This window comes from Otolemur garnettii, unplaced genomic scaffold (assembly GCF_000181295.1).
Source record: "Otolemur garnettii isolate 467f Iridium unplaced genomic scaffold, OtoGar3 scaffold00031, whole genome shotgun sequence".
NCBI classification, from domain to species: domain Eukaryota; kingdom Metazoa; phylum Chordata; class Mammalia; order Primates; family Galagidae; genus Otolemur; species Otolemur garnettii.
This window is the reverse complement of record NW_003852426.1, coordinates 11,844,082-11,863,254: the sequence shown is the minus strand read 5'-3', so window position 1 is coordinate 11,863,254 and position 19,173 is coordinate 11,844,082.

The following is a 19,173-nucleotide window of genomic DNA, read 5'->3' as shown; positions in this document are numbered from 1 at the left end:
AGTTGCTTCTCATTGGTGGGAGCACCGCCAGTTCCCCTCCTCCTTTGTTAAAAAGCCTGTCTCCCCACATGCGGACATGGAATGGGACAGAGGAGCCCAGTGCTTTTGCCTCTAGCAAAATAAACCCTCTCCTTTCAAGCTGGTGAATTTTGAGAGGCCTCTGTTACCACAGAGCATTGCCCTCCTGCTACCTGAATGGAAGTGTGAATATGTGAACATGGGAGCAGAGCTAGATTGAGGTTGAACTTCGTGAGATCTGTAAATAGTTGACCAAGCAAAGGGAAAGCGTCATGGGCAGGACTGTAGGAACCTACTGACCCCATGTGATACAATAAGTAATCCCCAAGCACCTGAGAAATAGCCAGAGCTATGCAGTAACTGACAGGCCAGCTGCAAATTAGTTATGCAGTCAGTGGAGCTGCCTCAGCTCAGCAACATTTTATTAGTTTGCTCTTAGCACCTGTTTGTTATCAATATATTAAAACTGCAGCCTTTGCAAAGGTAAGGGTGGCCATTGCTGAGTACCAAAAGGTTCTGGGTTCTTGATCTCTGTATGCCCTGCACATACTTAGTGATCTTGGATGAGGACCTCACCCTTTTTTCTAGGCCTCTGTAATGCCCATCAGTGGGCTTCCCCAGTGTGACATTTAATGGCTCCAACCTTTTCATTTCCTGTATCTTTACTGAGTCCAGAGAAATAAAGGCCCTATATTTTACACTTGGCAAAGGTGGCCCACTTCAGGAACCAGGGTATGGCTTAGGCCCTCAGTCATTGGATTTTGGCCCAATTCTTTAACTCAACTCTTAGGAAAGACAAGAGAAATGACTGGGAAAGATTGAGCCTGTATTATCCAATGAGAAATGTATCAAGTTTAGTAAGGATGTTATTTTCATCCAACTACAAATAATACATGGTGGTGTTTTGATAGCATCTTCTTGTTCTCTCCTCTCTAAAAATTAGAGAAAATTTCAGGCTAATGTGGCCAAAGAAACAGCATCTGGTACCGACTGTTTCTGCCTGAGGGAATGACTGATCTTACAGGAGGACCAGGTTATAATCCTCCACGAAGTAAGCCTGCAGCCAGGAAGGCTTCTTTTTTTTTGTTTTTAAATTGAGACAGAATCTCACTTTATTACCATTGGTAGAGCACTGTGGCATCACAGCTCACAGCAACCTCAAACTCTTGGGCTCAAGCAATTATCTTGCCTCAGCCTCCCTAGTAGCTGGGACTACAGGTGCCTGCCACGATTCTGGGCTATTCATTTATTTATTTGTTTAGCAGGCCTGGCCTGGGTTCAAACGCACCAGTCCTGGAGCATGTGGCCAGTGCCTTAACCACTGAGCTACGGGAGCCCAGCCAGGAAGCTTTTCTAGTTAGGTTAAAATAAATGAAGAAGTCTTCTTCTGGGGTGGCACTGGGGCCACCTAGAGGCCATTTCCTCCACAGATTATGAGGAACCATTCTTTAATTTTTTCCTTGCTTTTTTATGTGGGCAGGGCATGACAGGGGGACAAAACATACACAATGGGATATTTGTAGGGGATGGACGTTGTCCACCCGACTCCACTGCAGGAAGTGGGGCGGGGGGTGGAAATTGAAGAGACAAAGGTGGAGTGGAGGAGGGGGCTCCCTGCTGAACGGACAGGAGGGTTTGCTGGGGGCCGGATGAGCAGGCCTGTGCATTGTGGTGAGCTGGGTGCACAAAGGTGCTAAGAGCTGAACAATTTACCCAGGTTTGCAGGACGAGGCTCTGGAGCTGGTACCAGCAAGATGTCAGAGGCACCCACAGCAGAGGAATGAGGAGCTCTGGGTCCCAGTGGTGGCTCTGCTACTGTGCACTGGGTGACCATGGGCATTCCATGCCTCCCCTGCTCCTTGGGAGGTTGAACTAGATGGGGTCGAACACTGCTTCCACTCTTGACCTTTTAGAACCCTGTGAACCGTTCTCCCACAACCAGAGTATAAACTCATGGCCATGACCTTACAGCAGAACAGTTGCACCAAACACATGGGAGTCCCTTTCTGGCACAGTTAAACCAGGCAGGTTGTACAGACAGCCAGAGGAGCCCAGAGTGTGCCTACCCACCTTTGTCAAGCACTCAGTAGGGACCAGGTCTCAGTCAAGATCCTAAGGAGATTTTGTCTCTGACAGAACATGACACTTCCCCTACAGAACAAATGCTAAAAGACAACCTGGATTCAAATAAGTTGTGTCCGAGTGTCAGAGGCCAGGCAAAAGCAGAGTAATATTTTGAGACAGTCGTGGCCCCTAAGGTTAGGACTTACTTGTGGACTCCAGAGAGCCAGGCTGGTCCTCACGGGGGACTCCTTCCTCCTGTAGGCAGGCCCAGGGTGTCCTGCACCTGAGCAGGCAGAATGCCCTCACTTCTATTTCTATCTCCAACCCAGAATAGGAGCCCTTAAGGTTCCCACAGGGGTGGCACTGGGGCCATCTAGAGGCCATTTCCTCCACAGATTATGAGGAACCATTCTTTAGTTTTTTAAGTGAGGGCATTCTGCCTGCTCAGGTGCAGGACACCCTAGGCCGGCCTACAGGAGGAGAGAGTCCCCTGTGAGGGCCAGCCTGGCTCTCTGGAGTCCACAAGTGAGTCCTAACCTTAGGGGCCATGACTGTCCCAAAATATTACTCCGCTTTTTTCATCTATTTATTTTAACCTAACTAGAAAAGCTTCCTGGCTGGGCTCCTGTAGATCTATGGATCATTTGCTCCTCCACAGGGAGGCAGCAAAAGTTCCACCCACCAGCTCCACAGGAAAGAAGCTAGAGATTGCAGAGCTGTGACCAGACAGGCTTATTATACCCCTGGTGATAAGACTTAAAGAATAGGACCCATAGATGTCCTTCTCTACAGGGCAGCTCTAAGGACCAAAACAGCAGAGACAGACACAGAGCTGGTGGCAGGGTCAGGGGCTGTAGGTAAGTAAGACAGACACTCCCTGGAGGAGGAGAAACTTTGAAGGTAGCAGAGGCCTTACAAGGTATAGAGAAGCATGTCAGTCTGGGCCAGAGAGCAGCGGGGGCAGGTGGTGGAGATATACACAAAGTGTGTCCTTTACAAAAAGTTAAGAAAAGCAGGATAGTAAGTTCAGATTGTGGGGGCCTTGAATGCTGAGTCAGTGTGTGCTATGTGCTGCAGGCACTGGGGAGCATTAGAGCTTCCCCTGCCTGTTGGAGGAAGAGTGAGGGGCTCAGGGCAGACCCCCAGCAGCCATGTGCAGGAGGAATGGGGTGGGCAGATACTAGAGGTAGGTGACTGTCAGAGCCCTTTGGGGTAAGAGTGGGTTAGGGCTCATGGGAAAGGTAGAGGGCGCATCTCCCAGGGATCCTCACCCCACTTGGATGCTCTCATGGCCAGGAGGCAGGGAGCAAGCTGGGCTTCAGAACACACCAACATTTGGCAGACAGCTCTGGGGACTCAGAGAGTCAGACTAGGGAGCTGACGCTTGCCTTTGACCTTCCAGACCAACCAGTGCTACCTATTGTTCTGATGTGTGGATTCATCCTGAATAAGGCCATAGTGCTCTCAATCTTTTTCTACTTGACCAGAAATCCTGGGCTTCTGGTAAGTGGAGTCTGGACTGGGCTTAAGGGACAAGAGAGTGAGGGGACACAGGTAGCTGCTGCAGGTGCTGGTGTAGAGGGTCTGTTCCCTGGCTGTGCCCAGGGCCCATGGACCTCTGCCTTCTCCCCTTGTCTGCTGTCAGGAGATCTTTGGAGGGGGCAGGGCCAGGGCCAGAATGCTGGAATGACTGCACAGAGCTGAGCTGGATGCCCCAGAGGGACTCCTGGGCGTGGGAGGGGAAGAGGAGGCTCCTGCCTTGCTTCCCAGGGTCTCCTTTGGGGGGGAAGGCAGACTCAAGTCTGGCTGGTTTGCACGTGTCCTGCTCAAGCACTGCTTGCTTCTCTCACTGCTCAGGTGAGGCGGTCTCCTGAGGTGTCTCCAGCACAAGGCAAACCTTCGGAAGCAGCAGACTCACCTTCCAGAAGCTGACAGCACGCCTCCCTCTCAGCTACAGCTCTTTTCCTGGTTCTGTTCAGTGGCCAGTGAAAGGCCTCCTGATATCCTGTAAACTCCCTGCCCGGCTACTTCAGACCCCCAGGGAGAGAGACTCGAGGGCTGGCCCCAGAGACCTGGGTCTGGACATGAAACAGAGCAATGGGGACTCACAAAGTACGACTTGAGGGACCTGCCGCCCATTCCCCTACTGCTGCCCTGACTAGCCCCGTCCCCAGCCCAGGCTGAACCCTATGCCAAGACAAACTACTCTTCTGGAAGCTACAAGAGCCTTGTTTTAGAGCAGTGTTAGGCTCACAGCAGAATGAGGACCAAGTACAGAGTTCCCGGGTCTCCCCCACCCTGAAGCCTCCCCACAGTCCGACAGCCTCTGGCCCCCCAGCTGCTGCGTGTGTCAGAGTGGATGAGCCCACACTGGCGCTCAGCATCGCCCAGAGCCCTCTCTCTCTGTCAGGGTCAGTGCTGGTGCTACACATTCCCGAGGTTTGGGCGAATGTATGGTAACCTTCACTCAGCAGTGCGGGGGCCTGCAGATCAATTTTAAGTAATAAGGAGTTTATTCCAAAATCAGTGCTGCTGAGAAAGGGCGCTGTTAAAATTTAAGCTCCTTCCCTGAAGCCTCCGGAGCACTGGAGGGGACAAAAGGAAGGGTCATTAGAGGTCTTGTGAGGGTCATGGGGTGCATGCTGATCTGTTTCTTGGGGCACTGGTGTGGGTTCTTCAGACAGTGCCCCTGTGTCGCCTGTGCTTTCCTCTGTGACCATTGCATGCCCTTCCTGCTGGCTGGGTGCCTTGACTCCTCCTCTCATCTCCAGGCATGTGACACTTCACTTCTATTTTCCTGCCACCAAGTCCCCTATCCCTTATCAGCATTTTAGGACAGGATCAGGATAACCCGCCCCAGCTACCTCACATCCCTGCAGTCCAACATCTGGTCCATGGGAACTACCTCTTCATTCAGCCCAACTAAGTCATGGAACTACATGGACCCGGCATAGTCTCTGCACCATCAGCCCAGCTGGCCATCTGCAGTCTGGGCCCAACACAGCCTCAGGCTGCAGTCAGACACAGTAACTGTGTCTCCTAAGGGCAGGGACATAGAAGCTCTCCAAGTTGCGACTTTGTAGCTCATCTCCTGAGGTTTCAGGGAAGGGCAAGATCCATGTCTCTCCTCCCCCACAGCCTTAGCTCACCAGCCGCTGCCTCCAAAACTTCTCTCCCAATCTTCAGACTCCCCACAACTTCACACCTTGATGGAGGTAAGGGATTAGTTTAGCAGAAGTATTTTTGGTGCTTCCTGCATGTACGCCACACTGGTCCCACCTCACACTAACCATGGGCATCTCTCTCCTTGAGACTCACATTAGTCAGCGTTTGGTTGCAGATGATAAAATCTAATCTCCCTATTTTTAGTAGAAAGAGACTGTAAGAACAGAATATTAACTGCTTTACACAATCATATTCTATGTGGCTTCTGGGAATGATTCTCAAACCCCACTTGCCAGTGGGACTACTGAGGGGCCACTGGTCCTGGCACAGTCAGAACTCTGAAGAATCAGGAAAATTCCCAAATCTGAAAGTTGCCCACACAGCCCTGGATGCAGAGCCACTCCATCCCCAGCACCGACCCCAGCATCGGGGATGCCTCTCATTCCACTCACTTTGTTTCATATTTAAGTCTCTTGTAAATGCATTTGATGGGTGGAGCCTAAAATGTATCTGGAAGCCTAGTGGCAAGGGAGTCTGAGAATGAGTTTGCAGACCTGTGACTACCGTGAGACCCACTGCTGGAGGCAGGAATGATTGTGGAGCAAGTTTACAGTATCTTCTCCATCAGCCTCAGCCCCAACTGAGAGCAAGGTAGAGTTTTGTTTCTGTTACTGTCAATGAAAGGCAAATGTGATGAAGTTAAAAATAACCATCCCTTTGTTGTTTGCTATGTCAAATAAGCTCAGTTATCTTGGATAAAAGTTATTTCAACAAATTCTGATTTACCAAAAACACTGCATGAGCCAGTGTGTGCTGCGTATCACACTGGAGGCGTGAAATGGCACAGACGCAGAGAAGACGTTACTTTTGTTTCCTCTTCCTGAATTTAGAGTGCCTTTCTTTGAAACTTCTGGGTGTTGAATAAAATGACTCTCATTACCATCAAGCTTCTTTAATCTATTCCTGGGACACGCCCAAGATTTCTAGGTGCTCAGCGATACTTGGAAAATTCAGCTTCCATGGCAGTCACATAAATGGAAATGGTTGCATTTTAATAATCTGTAAACTGAGTTTTTTAAAACCTTGTAAAGTCACAAATGGTTATATTTTGTTTTGTTTTTTGTTTTTTTCTTTTTCTTTCTTTCTTCTTCTTCTTCTTCTTTTTTTTTTTTTTTTTGAGGCTGAATCTCACATTGTCGCCCTTGGTAGAGTGCCATGGCATATTGCTCACAGCAACCTCAAACTCTTCGGCTCAAGTGATCCCCTTGCTTCAGTCTCCTGAGTAGCTAGGACTATAGGTGCCCACCACAATGTCCGGTTATTTTTAGAGACAGGGTTTAGCACTTGCACATGCTGGTCTCGAAATCCTGAGCTTGAGCAATCCACCTGCCTCGGTCTCCCAGAGTGCTGAGATTACATACTTAAGCCACCATGCCTGGCCTAGAAATGGTTATTTTTGGACCAAAAGCAGGTCTTTTGGGATAGAGGCTGGTCTTCAAGGACTAGAAGCCTCTCTAGGACTGGAAGAGAAGCAGTGATTGCATCATCTCTCCTTTCCTTCATGGTTGTGTGGACAACCTCATCCAGGACGACTGCCCACTCCACTGCCCTTGCCTCAGTGAGACTCAGATATCCTTGCCTGTCTCCTATATCCAGGCTTCCCAAGCCTGATCATACCCTGCCTTGAATTGTCAGGGAAAAGTGTTTGACATTTGGTATTAGAAGGTCAGATGTGGAGTCCCATCCTACCTCCTGCAGGCTGGGAACTCTCGGATAGGTCAGCTCCTGTCCCAGGCTCTAATTCAGTCCTGTCATTCATATTATAAAGAACCACTTGCCTCCTTGATAGATAGTTGAGGGGGGGGTGTTTAATTGTAAACAAAAAAATGCAAACATGCTTTGTTTGTGTTTTAGCTTTTATGCTATTTTTGTTTTTAAAAGGATATTCAAGTTTTCCAAACTGAGTTGACAATACTTTTTATTTCATGGTCCATAGTCATCAAGGGAACCATTCATTTGGTTTAATGTGTTTCAAAATTTTTTTCCACCTTCCTCCCTATCTCCACTCCTTATGCTTATCCCATATGTATCTTCTTAACATATATGTTTACTATATGTCCTTTCAAAACACTTACCATATGTTTATTTCCATGTATGCAGATCCTTGAAGGTACATGGAATTGGTGTTGTATACTTTATTTTTTCACGTATTTCACTCTGTTTTATAAGGAATTTTGCAATTAAATTGAAAACTCTGCATTGTGTATTACCTTCTTTTCCTTGTTGTGTCTCTTTCTGATTCTATGAGAGTGATTTTACAGTTCTGAAAATTACAAGTTATTGATGACAAGCAAATTCTGTGCTGTGTTCTTTTCCCTGCTTAGAGGGTAGAAAAACCCCCAAACTGGGTACCTCCACATGCGATGAGTTTCAGTCAAATAAAATTTTTACTGCATTTAAGACTTATCATGAATAAATATCTAAACTAACTTCATGCATGAGACATATGATTTAAACCTTTTTGAAAATTATAACTGTGTTTTATAAGTTTGCAGCCAATATTGTACTTCTGAGACTGTCTTTTGTTGCCTTATATAAATATAAATCTGTGTGGGTTTTTTCCCTGGTATATAGGATTTCATATAATGTATGGATAGTATTGGATTTTAATTTTCCATTCATCTAGTAATGAAAATCTAACCTGTTTCAGCTTCTTACTACCCCCAAACAAACACACACACAGAGGCAGAAATACAGATGTAAAAACAAAAAACAGAAGATTAGAATAAGCACCTCCATTCATGTTCCTGAAGGGCCCATATAAAAATTTTTCTAGAGTATGTGACCAATTGGCATAAAGCAAAATAGGCAAAAAGAATAGAATAGAGCGTTCAACGATATTCCCACACTTGGAAAGTCTCATGACTGCCACAAAGGTGCCTCCGCAATATAGTAGGGAAAGGATGTTCTTTCCCCAATTCCTGTGAATACCTAGTTGGATGATGACACAAGAAAAAAAAATAGGTATTTATCTCTCTCTCTTATCATAAACAATAATTCAAAATGGGTCATGGACCCAAATGTAAAAGGTAAAAACAATACAGCTTCTAGAAAAAAATACAGAAAACATGATCTTGGAGAAGGCAAATATTCCCTACATGGGACACAAACTACCATAACCCTTTCTATCAGGAAGAGGGACACTGCATGTAGGATATCCTTGTGTTCATAACCCATAGGAGTTCCAGAGTGTTCTCCAGACACCTGGGCAATGTTGCATTCCTCCCAGCAGGACTAAGGCTTTTCCCTTTCTCCTGTTCTCGCCAATCCTTAGTGTTATCTGCCTTTCATGTTCTTGCTAATCTGATGAACCCAAAGTGACATTGCCATATCTTAAAATTAGTATCTCTCTGATAACAAACAAGATCAAATATTTATGATCTTCTTAGCCATGTGTATTTTTATCTTACTGTATCACCTATTTTTGAGCATTTTCTCTTAGATTTCCTTTATTCTGCTTGTTTATTTTTAATTGTTCCAAGTTTAGTTTAGATATTTACTCACAGTAAGTTTTAAACATTGCAATTATCTTCTTTCAGTCTGTTATTTGTGACTAGCCAAGTTCATACAAGACCAAGCTGGGTCAAGGGCAAGGCCTGAGTGATTTGACTGATAAAGATACAATGAATTGCCTTTTGATTCAAACAGATTATTACATAGAAAATGAAAAGAAGAGTAGCCAAAAGTGCCAGCTCCTTATAGTTCTTGTACCAAACCTCAAACAAAGGGGAATAGATAACTGAAGTGTGAATTATAGATAATTTTGTTGCTTTAACAAATGTCTGCATATCCTACACATTACACAACCATTTCTGGCCTCTGATAACCTTTATTCTACCTTTTTCTGCTCTGAGGTCAGCTTTTTTAGCTTCCGCATATGAGTGAGAATATGCAGCATTGAACTTTCTGTTCCTGGAATATTTCACTTGCCATAATGTCTCCAGGCTCATCTGTGTTGCTGCATGTGACAGGATTTTATTCTCTTTTATGGTGGAATAGTATTCTGTGGTGCATATACACCACAATGTCATTATGCATTCATTTGTCACTGGACCCTTGGGTTCACTCCATATCTTGCCTTTATATCTGACATTCTATAAAGAAATAGGAGAAACAACATTAAAATTCATATGGAAAAATGAAAGACCTTGAATAGCCAAAGAAATCCCAAGCAAAAAGAACTGGGCTGGGGGCAATGTACTACTAGATTACAAAATATAATACAAAGCTATAGTGACCAAAACAGCATGGCAGTGGCATAAAAACAGGCACACAGACAAGTGAGACAAATAGAGAAACCAGAAATTAATCCACATATCTACAGCCTACTGAATTTTGACAAAGGCATCAAGAACATGCATTGGGGAAAGGATATTCCATTCAATAAATGGTGCTGGGATAACGGGACATCCATATCCAGAAGAATAAAATGAGATCCCAATTCTCACCCTCTGCAAAAAGTCAACTTAATGGATTAAAGAACAAATGTAAGACCTGAAACTATAAAACTACATGTAGAATAGAGGTTACACCCTTCAGGATATTGGTTTGGACAAAGATTTTATGCATAAGGCCTCAAAAGTACAGCAACAAGGCAAAAATAAACAAATGGGATTAAAGCAAACTATTACTTTTGCACAGCAAAGGAAACAATCAACAAGGTGAAAAGACAACCTACAGAGTGGGAGAAAATATCTGCAAACGATTCATCAAACACAGAATTAATATCCAGAATGTATAAGGAACTCAAGTATCTCAATAGCAAAACACAAAAAAAATGTGGTTTGAAAATAGGCAAGTGATCTCAGGGGATGCTTCTCCAAGAAAGAATACATAAAAATGAACAAGAAATACATGAAAAGCTGCTTGACATCGCTAATCATTAGGGAAATGCAAATCGAAACTACCATGAGATAACTTCTCACCCACTTAGAATGGCTATTACAGAAAAGGCAAAAAATAACAAATACTGGTGAGCATGAGGTAAAAAGGGAGCCCTTACGCACTGCTATTGGGGATGTAAACTAGTGCAGACACTATGCAGAACAATATGGAGGTGCCTCAACAAAACTCCAACTAGAACTACCACTTGTGTGTGATCCAGCCATCCCACGACTGGGTGTTTAGGCAAAGGTGGGAAATCAGTATACTGAAGAGACATCTGGCCCCCTATTCGTTGCCACACTAGTCATAGTAACCAAGATATGGAATCCAGCCAAGTTTCCAACAACTGATGACTGGATAAAGGAAATGTGGTGCATACACATACACCATGGCCATAATAGAAATCCTATCATGTGCAGCAACACAGATGAGCCTAGAGGATGTTATGCCAAGTGAAATAATCTGGGAACAAAAATTTGAGTGCCTATAACTTCTCACTCATATGTGAAAAAGCTGATCTCAGAGCAGAAAAGAATAGAACAGAGGTTACCAGAGGCCAGGAATGACTGGGGGAGGTAGGGGGAAGGTTGAGATTGCTGAAGCATACAAAATTACAGGGGTTAACAGCACATCCCAATGTTCTAGAGCACTGTAGGATGACTGGAGTTAGTAATGTGTTAAAGATTTTTAAATAGCTACAAGACAGGATATTGAATCTTCACAACACAAAGAAATGATAAATGTTTGAGATGATGGATATGCATATCACCTTGATCAGATCACTGTACATCATACGTATAAAAAATCACTATATATTCCATAAGTATGTACAATTATGTATCAGTTACAAAAATCAATAAAAATGTAAAAAAGTAAATTTATGCATTTTTATCCAATCAGTCAGCCTGTGCCTTAAATGGAATTTAAGCCATTAACATTTATTGAGAGAATTAAGATCAAAAGCACAAACCATCCATATCCTGTCTCCAGGAAACACACCTAACCTTGCAGGACAAAACCAGACTTAGGGTAAAGGGTTTGAAAGCAATATTTTAGGCAAATGGAATTTAGAAGAAACCTTATTTTCAGACACTAGTGAATTTAAAACAAGTAAATTTAAGAAAGACAAAGATGGTCACTTCATTTTGATCAAGAGAACAATACAACAAGAGGACATTTCAATTCCAAATATTTCTGCACCCAACTTTAATGCTCCCAGATTTATGAAACAGACCTTCATTGGTCTGAGCAATATGATATACCACAACACCATAATAGCTGGGAATTTTAACACTCCTCTGGCAGAATTGGACAGATCCTCTAAACAGAAAGTAAACAAAGATGCAAGGGACTTAAATGCAACCCGAGAACAAATGGGCTTAATAAACATACACAGAACACACCATCCCAAAGCTAAAGAATATACATTCTTCTTGTCAACCCATGGAAGATACTCCAAAACAGATCACATCCTAGGACACAAATAAAACCTCAACAAAATTAAAAGAATTGGAATTATCTTCTCAAACTTCAAGACAATTAAGCTGGAACTCAATTCCAACAACAAAAAAATTTTTTTTGAGGTAGAGTTGCAATATATCATCCTGTAGAGTGCTATGGCATCACAACTCACAGCAACATCAAACTTCTGGGCTTAAGCTATTCTCTTGCCTCAGCCTCCCAAGTAGCTGGGACTATAGGTGCCTGTCACAATGCCTGGCTATTTTTTGTTGTAGTTGTCATTGTTGTTTAGCTGGCCTGGGCCAGATTTGAACCTGCCAGCCTTGGTGTTATGTGGCTGGCACCATAACCACTGTGCTCCCCCAATCAGTCCTGACCTATGGTAACCTCTGGCATAGAGCCCCAACAAAAATTTTATCCCCACACAAAGGCATGGAAATTAAACAACCTTATGTTGAATGACAGTTCAGTGAAGGAAGAGATAAAGAAGAAAATCATTAAATTCTTCAAACATAAGAACAATGAAGCTACAAGTTGCCAAAGCCTGTGAGTTACTGCAAAAGCAGTCCCAAGAGGGAAATTTATTGCATTAGATCCTACATGTGAAAAACATAGAGCACATCAACAACCTCATGAATCATCTTAAGAAAATGGTAAAGGAAGAGCAATCTAATCCCCCTTCTAACAGAAGAAAAGAAATAACCAAAATTGAATAAGAAATGAAATTGAAAACAAAAGAATCATTCAGAAAATTAATAAAACAAAAACTTGGTTATTCAAAAAGATAAATAAAATCAATAAACCTTTGGCCAAGTTAACTAGAAACAGAAAAGTAAAATCTTAATAGCCTCAATCAGAAATGAAAAGGGGGAAATTACAATAGATACCATAGAGATACAAGAGGTTATCTCTGACTACATAAGAAACTCTATGCCCAGAAAATTTTCAAAGTGGAGAAAATGGACCAATATCTGGAATCATACCATTTCCCTGGACTTAACCAAGAAGAAATAGATCTCTTGAACAGATTAATATCAAGCACTGAGATTGAAGAAACAATAAAAAATCTTCTAACAACAACAACAACATCAACAACAAATCCCTGGACCAGATGGCTTCACGCCAGAATTCTATCAAACCTTCAAAGAAAAGCTTGTACCTATACTGCAGAAACTATTCCAAGACATTGAGAAGGATGGAACCTTCTCTAACATATTATATGAAGCAAATATGCAAACATTACCCTGATACCAAAACCAGGAAAGAACCTAAGCAAAAAGGAGAACTACAGAGCAATTTCATTAATGAATGTCCATGCAAAAATAATAAAATCTTAGCCAATAGATTACAGCTGCACATTAAAAAAAAATTATACAGGGTGGATCCTGTGGCTCAGTGGGTAGGGTGCCGGCCCCATATACCAAGGATGGTGGGTTCAAACCCGACTCTGGCCAAACTGCAACAAAAAAATAGCCAAGCATTGTGGCAGGCACCTGTAGTCCCAGCTATTCTGGAGGCAGAGGCAAGAGAATCCCAGAGACTCAGCCATAAGACTCCTAGAAGTGATCAAGAAATACAATAACATCTCAGGGTATAATTCAATCTCCACAAATCAATAGCCTTTGTATACACCAATAACAGTCAAGTTGGGAAACTAATCAATGACACAATTCCCTTCACAGTAGCTTCAAAGAAAATGAAATATCTAGGAACATACCTAACAAAAGAGGTGAAGGACCTTTATAAAGAGAATTATGAAACCCTAATAAAACAAAAGCAGAAAATATTAACAAATAACAAAATATTAACAAACCATGCTCTTGCCTGGGAAGAATCAACATTGTTAAAATGTCTAGACTACCCAAAGCAATCTACAGATTCAATGCAATTCCCATTAAAAATACCAACATCATACTTTGAAGAACTGGAAAAAATAGTCCTTTGTTTTGTATGGAACCAAAAAACCCCCCATATGGCCAAGGCAATTTTTAGTAATAAAAACAAAGCCAAGGCATCATTTTACCAGACTTTAGGCTACTTACAAGTCTACAGTAATCAAAACAGCATGGTGTTGGCACAAAAATAGAGACATAAACATATGGAACCAAATAGAAAAGCGAGAGATAAAACCAGTCTCTTATAGCCATCTGATCTTTGACAAACTGAAAAAAACCATACAGTGGGGAAAAGAATCCCTGTTCAATAAATGGTGTTGGAAGAACTGGATAACCACATGTAAAAGACTGATACTGATTTACACCTTTCACCACTTACAAAAATTGACTCAAGATTGATAAAAGATTTAAATCTAGGACATGAAATGATAAAAATCCTAGAAGAAAGTGTGGGAAAAACTTTTGATGATGTCAGCCTGGGGAAAGATTTTTATGAAGACAGCTTTCATGGCAATTGCAACAACAACAAAAATAAATAAATGGGACTTAAACCGAAAAGCTTCTGCACAGCTAAGAACACAACAATTAAAACAAATAGACTACTTTCAGAATGGGAAAAAATATTTGCATGCTATGAATCTGACAAAGGCTTGATAACTAGGATCTACAGAGAACTCAGATTAATCAACAAAAAAAAGAGCAAACAATCTCATCTATCATTGGGCAGGGACATGAACAGAACCTTCTCTGATGAAGACAGATGAGTGGCTAACATATGAAAAAATGCTCATTGTCCCTAAACATCAGAGAAATTCAAAACAAAACCACCCTGAGATATCACCTAACCCCAGTAAAATTAGCCTGCATCACAAAGTCCCAAAGTTGCAGATGCTGGAATGGATGTAGAGAGAGGGGAATAATTTTACACTGTTGGTGGGACCGCAAACTCATACAGCCTCTTTGGAAAGAAGTATGGAGAATCCTTGAAGAACTCAAATTAGACATCCCATTTGACCTCACAGTCCCACTACTAGGCATCTACCCAGAAGAAAAAAGTCATTTTATCATAAGGATGTTTGCACTAGATTGTTTATCACAGCTCAACTTACATTTGCCAAAATGTGGAAACAACCTAAATATCCATCAACTCAAGAATGGATTAACAAGCTGTGGTATATATATATCATGGAATATTATTCAGCCATAAAAATGGTGACTTTACATCTTTTGTATTAACCTGGATGGAGTTGAAATATATTCTTAGTAAAGTATCACAAGGAGGGAAAAAGCAAATTTCCAATGTAATCAATACTAATATGAAGCCAGAAGATGATCTAATTCATGCTCACATAAGAATAAAACTGAATTCAATTCAATTTGGGGGACGAGGAATGAAAAAGAGAGGAGAAGGGAAAAGGAGGGATTGGTGTGCTCGCACTTAATGGGTACAGTGTAGGGGTGTATGGCATACTTTTTGAGTGTAAGATAAAACTGCAAGATGGCCTGTACCTAACAATTTCAAATATTGTGACCTGGGTGTTTATATCCTCACATTAACTTGAAAAAAAAAAGAAAAAGAAAAAGTAAATTCATAACAACTAAATGAAAATTCCATTCCTCACTTTTGCCACACAGTGGGTGCTCAACCTGCACATGTGGGTAGTGAGTATGGTGTTGGGCGGGAGCTAGAGAACATTTCCCCTTCACAGGGCGCTACACAGGACCTGGCATCTGGGTTCTGTGTAGTCTATGAAAATTCTGTTTCATAGACTTCAGCCTCAACATGCCTGGTCTGCTAACAAAGATGTCAGTTCTTTGTTATAAATTTAATTTCTCATTAATACAGATTAAGACATTTTATGTCACAATGTGCTTTTATACCTGAATAGTTTAGTGGATACTTTCCATTTAAAGAAGGGGGGGAAATCACATGTTCTCTTTTAAATGTTTTTCTGAAGCTTTAACAGTTTGTACTCTTTTTGTAAGGTGACCAGACGTCCTGCTTTTGGCTGGACAGTCCAGATTTTTAACAATTTGTCCCGTGTTCCGCAGCATTTTAAAGAAATGCCAATTTTGGAAAGAATGCACAACAAGCTAGGGAATGGCAGGAGAATGAGAAGGGAATATATAGTTTTGGCTACCATGTGGCTATTAGCCAGGATATGAGTTTTATATTATTTTTGTTATTTATATTATTTAATTTCGTATAACATAATTTTTTAATTATTATATTATTTTGTTATTTATATTATTTTTGTTAATTTTATAATAAACTTTAATAATAACAAATAATTGTTGAGAACTCATTATCAAGAACTGCTTATCAAAGTTTGCATTGTTGACCAGTTGTTAGAATTCGACCACCATTGTTTGGACTTAATGAACAATGGCATTTTTTGGCATTGGCAACAACAAAAACATTTTGTAACTGTCTCTCAGATGATACACATCGCGTGCTAGTGCTAGTTAAATAAGTGATGTCAACAAATCAGCGATTCAGATAATTTAGGTAAGTAATTTATTTATTTCATGAATTTAGCAGACAGTGCTCATATTATTTATATTTTATAGTGGCTGCAAAAAGTCTAGCACCAGCCTTGAAAGTGACACTTATGACTTACGAGGTATCATTATTAAAAATATATATTGATAAGGAAAAGGTTAAATCTTGGACATCAGCAAAAATCACAATAGAGAACAAATGGTTACAACTATTTCATCATTTTGAAACAAACCATGTTCCATACAATAATGCACTAAAAATTGTGGGATACACGCTGTCCTTACCAGGAACTAATGCTGCGACTGAACATGTTTTTTCTACAGTAAATAAAGTGTGGACATCAGAAAAATCACAATTAAGTGTTGAGACTTTGAAAGCCATTTTATGTGTGAAATATAATTTAACAAATTCTTGTGAAAAATTTCATGACCCTTTAAACAACAACAATAATCTACTAAAAAAATTTCACTCAAATGAGAAATATGCCAAAGAAACATAATTTTTTTAATGTATTATATTTGTAAATTGTACTTATGTTGAAATTAAAAAATATATATTATAATACTATTTTTGTGTTCTATGAAAATTTTTGTTGCTCCATATAGACTAAATTTTTAATTAAGAACCCCCCCCCCACATCAATGGTATCCCGCTTTACCAATGTTAAAATCTGGTCACCTCACTTTTTGGTTACCCCAGTCCTTTTGCTCTTTCCCCTCTGAATCTCCCCCCCAATTTCCTTCATCACTCACATGTCCCATTACTATGGCACATTTGTCACTATCCTTTTCTTCAATGGACAAGTAAAAATCATATATATTTATAATGTACGGCTAATGTGCAGTGGCTAAATCAAGCTATTTAAAATATGAATTCATATGCTCAGTCTTTTGTGGTGAGACATTTAAAATCTCTCTTCACTATATTCCAGTGCACAATACCATGGGATGAGCTATACTCACCATGATATGATACAATAGATCTCTTGCACTTACTCCTTTCACTTTGACCAACATCTCCCCAACCCACCTCATCCCCAGCCTCTGCTAACCAGGGTGTACTCCGGGTTCCTACCGCACATTGTGATGTCCTGACCCATGCCTCATGCACTTCTCCATAGCTCGTGCTTATGTAATTTCTCTGTTCCAGGCCCCATCCAGGCCACCGCATGACATTTAGCCTTCATGTCCACTTGGGACTACCTCTCTGTGGTAGATCTTGAGAAATTTCTCATTTTTGATGACCTTGATGGTTTTGAGGAGTACTGGTCAGGCATTCTGCAGCATATCCTCCACTTGGGATTGTTTGATGCTTTTCTCCTGGGGTTAGGGAGGAAGAATACACAGACAGTTAAAGTGCCCTTGAATCACATTGTATCAAGGCTACAGTGAGACTTTCCCCACTGATCTCACCTGGATCACAGGGTTTCTTGGTTTCTCCACTGTAAAGTTCCTCTTTCTCCATCTATCCCTGTTGACACTGCAATCTTGAAGGAAGGAAGTCACTAGGCACAGCCCAGGCCTATGCAGGGGGGAGGTATGCTCCTCTTTGAAGGCAGAGTATTTACGTAAATGGTTTGGAATCTGTCTCAGTTCATGCAGGCTGCCATAACACAATACTTTAGATGAGTCCTTTATAAATTATTGAAATTTATTCCTCAAGCTCTAGAGGAGGAAAATCTCATAGATTTGAGGGACCAACAGATGTGCTGTCTGGTGAGGAACTGCTGTCTTCTTCCAAGATGGCACCTTCTTGCTGGATCCCCACATGCGGCAAGGGGAAAGACACTCCCTTCAGTCTCTTATGAGGACACAGATACTATTCATGAGGAGAGCTTTCATGCCTTAAAAATTTCCCACAAGTTCTCACCCCTGAATTCCTTCACACTGGGGCCCCAGTTTCAACATGTCAGGGTTAGGGGAACACCAACATTCAGACCACAGCAGGGTCTTCATGCACTTAGGTTGCTTAGTCCATTCTCACCCAGTCAGTTCCTTATTCTATCATTTCTTTATATAAGAATGGATTCAAATAAATTTAATGTATGGGCTTGGCACCTATAGCTCAGTGGCTAGGGTGCCAGCCACATGCACCAGAGCTGGCAGGTTCGAATCAAGCCCAGGCCTCCCAAACAACAATGACAATCACAACCAAAAAATAGCTGGGCATTGAGGCGGGTGCCTGTAGTCCCAGCTACTTGGGAGGCTGAGGCAAGAGAATCACTTAAGCCCAAGAGTTGGAGGTTGTGTGAGCTGTGACGCCACAGCACTCTACCCAGAGCGACAGCTTGAGATTCTGTCTCAAAAAAAAAAAAAAAAAAAAAAAAAGGAAAGAAATTTAATGTACATTTTGGGTTACAATCCAATACCACCTCATTTTGTTCCTGGATGATTGAAACTTTGATTGTTCTTTTCCTTTCCACATTTTCGTGTGCACGTTGTTAAAAATAACAGGGTTTGGGAGACTTCTGATTTGGGTCTTCCCTTTTGCCAGAAGCTCTGGTGCCTTTTTACTCCTTCTGTATTCCTTTCGTTCTAATAAAATCCTGTCTTACCACTGGAAAAAAAAATGACAGGGTTTGTCAGTCCTCACCTCTTCACGCACTTGTGTATTCATCCAGTGAACACGGACTGAGATGACCCCGTGATCCCGAGCTCCTTTTAAATGATTCAGCTGTACCTTCCTCTCCTCTATTCACCCCTGTCCACAACTTTCTTACCTCCCTATTCTCTGGCCCCACCTTTCCCAGGGAGCATCCCTACAGTGCGGGAATTGAAATTCACCGCCCTCCCCCATGAACTGTCCCGGGGTGAAAGGCCATCATAGACCCACCATGCCTGGGAGTTAGGGCCCTGTCCAGTTCTGGATCCTGGAGGGACTCAGGACTCTGGTTTATTCTGGAACATTCTCAGAGCTCTCTCAACACTGGGGAAAGAGCAGGATGGGCTAGAAGGCATAGAGCAGCACAAGTGGGGAAAAGTTGGGCAAAAGGGCTCTGAGCACCCGGGGCAGGGTTAGGTGCCACACCCTAGAGACCAACCTGTAGCAATGGCCCTAATCCAGGGGCTGGGTGTCTCTCCTCCCCTGGCCAACAGAGCCCACCCTCTGGGCCATCCACTTCCC